Source organism: Pseudoliparis swirei, chromosome 7, assembly GCF_029220125.1.
Source record: "Pseudoliparis swirei isolate HS2019 ecotype Mariana Trench chromosome 7, NWPU_hadal_v1, whole genome shotgun sequence".
Classification (NCBI taxonomy): Eukaryota; Metazoa; Chordata; class Actinopteri; order Perciformes; family Liparidae; genus Pseudoliparis; species Pseudoliparis swirei.
Window position 1 is genome coordinate 602323 of NC_079394.1, and position 3736 is coordinate 606058.

The window sequence follows — 3736 nt, forward strand, 5'->3', positions numbered from 1 at the left end:
TAGACGGCTCAGTCAGATGCATATTGCACATATACAGTAGCATCTGTGCTTTTGTCCCTTCAGGCCGAGCTGACATATTACAGGGAGAAGACCCTTATTGAGGAGCATAATGGGTTCAGAACTACAGCATTTCATATCCCGTGTCATTTGATCACTGTTTAGTCCGGATATCTGATGCCCATTCCTCTCCCTTTATGAAACCGTCGGTGCAGACGGGGGCCGGAATCCCAAAATGATTTATGACAGATTGATGAAGAGAGGCCAAGGGGAGAGAAACAGATTAGATAGAAGCCTGGAGAGATAAAGATGAGACGCCCGTCTGCATGGAGCTCAGGGAGATCAGCCCGCCATCTCAGAGCGGGGAGAACTGTGACATTGGCAATTATAATGTCCTCAGGTGGCCACCGTGTGCTTTATTCAGCCGTTTATGTGAACGTATGCAACTCCGATGAAGGCTCTGGAAGACCATTCCTCTCCATAAACACGCCGTCATGTCTCCAGCCTCGCGGCCAGACGTGTGTGCGGTGGATGTGATGGAGCTGGAGGCGGGGAGGCCCGGTCCTGCCCGCCGATGCTCACGAGCAGAACACCGGCCGGACTCGGCTCAGAGGTTCGGGCGGCCCTCAAACCGCCTGGCGTTCAGAAGCCCTTATCAACCAGGGGCCGTCTGTTGGAGTCACATCACCGAGCGGCGCCGGGCGGACGATGACATTCGATCGCGCCAAAGAGTTGATGTTTTCTCGCCGTGTGAACCGGAGCTTGTGCTCACAAATCAACAGCAAAACTCGGGCTGATTCAGCCCATTTTTCAGCTTCCATCTCCTTTTCATTTCCCCTCCTCTCGGGTACGGGGACTGTCAGCCATGACGCGGTCAGCGGGAGCAGAGTGCTGGGAGGCCCGTGCGATGACCCCTGGCCCCCTGCAGTGAGCGCTGAGGGGGGGAGGGGTGGGCTTTGAATACCACGCACAACAGGGCACCTCAAGCAGGCACCGTATTTACACCGAGGCGATCACCCCTCGCCTCGCAGCCACGGATCCATAATTCATGAGAGGTGGATGGGGTGCAAACAGGCTTCCAGAGGGGGCCGCCGCCGGAGGAGCGTGTCCTGAGCCCTGTGTGTCCAAGTCATTAAATGGGATTAGGTATGCGCTGAACCCATTTTCAGAGAGATTGGCCGGCAATGCCATTATTATTGGAAAGGATCAGAGGAGCTTATCGGCATTGGGGAGGACGGTAACTGAAGAGAGAGGTTTGAGGAGATTCATTAAAAGGAGAAAAAAATACTCTCTCAAATGTGGGAGGCAGGTTGGAGACGATCGTCTTGTAGCCACGCCCTCTTTGAGGAGGAAGAGGTGAGACACTCGAGCTTCCTGAGCGGAGAGAGACCTCAACAAGGCGAAGAAAAGAACTTTGTCCACAGACTTTCCGAGTCTGCTCTGCCCAAAACATCCGTTTGTAATGTGTGTGACATGCCACTGCGGCAGCACCTGATTTGCAAGAGGGCGCCCGGAGCAAAAGCCATTTGAATAAGCACACATCCGAGTTCTCAGGCATCCGGATCGAGCTCCCAGACAGACCGGGCGCCACGTCGCTCCTCAGGCGCTCATCGTCTCCGTGTGCAGCTGGACATCGGCTCACAGAGGTCCACACACATCTGAATGGATGGTAGATCCCAGCTAGTGTTCCCCACTGAGGGAAGAGTTGAGGCAACTTCTCGTCTGTCTCCTCTTCCCCTCACAGAGAACCTTGTGGCGACAGCAGGGAGAGATGCAGAAAGCACATCCCCTGGGGAGAAAAGCTGCCTCCGGCTTCAGAAAGCCGATTTACAACAAGCTGTGCTTGTTACTTTCATCAAAATAGAGCGCTGAGCTTTTCTGCTGCCTTGTTCCTCTGTGCTGTTGGCAGCAGGTTGTGACTGTGGAGCCGTGACTCCATCGTGCTCCGCGGCGGCGGAGGAGAGAGGCGTCTTCCTCCGGCCGCCTCTCTCCTCCGCTGAGACCTCTTGGCCGCTTCAAGGACTTTCAAGGCGTCTTTGGGAGGAGAGAAACCTGCTCTGTCACGGGTTCTCCCTCTTTTGATCCTCCTCTGTACTCCATCAGGTGCAGTGAGAGGATGGTGGTCTCTGGGTATGGTGCATTCCAGATGTTGAAGGAGAGGGCAGAAAATCAATGAAGGTGATCGGGCTGCCCAGAGGGGCGTCTCCTTACCCTGGCTGGCGTGGCTCAGAATCAACTCTCCTCCATCAAGCCTCTCATTCTTCTGCTTTTTCACTTTGAATTCCATCAAAAGGTCTCAACAGCAACACATATATGGCATCAGGCATTTGTATTCCTGTCTCAGTTTGCCATTGAGACAAATATGCAATCAAATGTGGTCGTTGTTCAGGACGGCTGTCGGCCCAAACACCGGCTGAGTCATGGCTCCACCGGGAGAGAAGAGCCTCCCCTCAGGTCACGGTCCTCACGCAGAGACACGCTGGGAGAAGTCTGAACTACTTCACATGAGCGTGAGGCTAAAGTATTGATCTGACAGATCTTTTGACGCCGCACGTTTCCCGTTATCAACCCTGAGCAGAAGGAACAGAAAGAGAATGTGGGAGGAATCAAGGTCAATGACTCCTTGACAAGCGCTCCATCTGCCAGGTATCATCATTTCATTACCCACGTCAATAGCCGCTGCTGTTTTCTTTATGGATATTTCCATAGTGACCAGAGATTCATTGTTTGCAAGGGGCCAATCATTCTTGTCCAATTGCCTCTGAATGGGTCTTCATCAGGAGAAGAGTTCAGCCGTCTGTTGTTCCTGAGAGGCACTCGTCATGGAGCAGTACGCCGTCTCCCCACATGGCGGACATGCTCATCTATGAGTGAGTGTGCAGCTGACGTGGTTATTGTCCCTGACACCATCACCCGGTGCTCGCTCCACCCTCTCTTTCTTTTCTACCTCAAGTATGTAGAACAAAAGAGAAAAGAAATATCACCCAAAGGAGGTGGTCCACCTCCAAAATCTATAAAGTCCTCCATCAAAATGCGCTCCCTGCTTTATGAGGACATTACTCTGCTCTTCAAAGCACCTTGACAGGGTGATTGTCCTTCTCCGTCTTGTGGCTGTTTCTGGTGTGCTTTGTTATACAGAATCTCAAAAGTGTATCAAAGGAGGGGAGGCTGCAGCGAAGACACAGTGCCTCCGAGAGAACGAGAGGATGGAGATGAAGAGATGGATAGAGAGGAAGAGAGGAAGGAGGAGAGCAGCGCTTTGAGTAACAGCCCTGCCAAAATAAATCCTCTACGGGAGAAAAAAAAACATCCTGTGAAATAAAACTCTGGCATCCTTTTCTAAAAATGCTGCAACCTTCATCTATTCCTCTCAAGTGTCAGATAAATGTCTGAAGAGATGGAGAAGTTGTCCTTGCGGTTGCTCTTTCTCCGCCTAAACTCTGCATGTGCCTCACAGGCCAACACCACGCACCAGCTGGAGGTCAGTGGAGGGAGAGGTCCACCAGACGCCCGTCTCATTGGCTGCCTGCCGGTGGGGAATGAGTGATATCTGTCCAACCGGTGAGCACAGAGAGGAGGAAGAGTTGAGGATCCATCAGCCAGATTCTGTTGTCTTCCCATTGGTCGTGATGAATGCAGCTCACGAAAGCTCCGCCTCCGCCATGACGATCAGATCCGTCTCTGGCGGCGCTCAGCGGCTCCAGTAAAGTCTGCCACGGAGGTTATTTACGACGCGCGA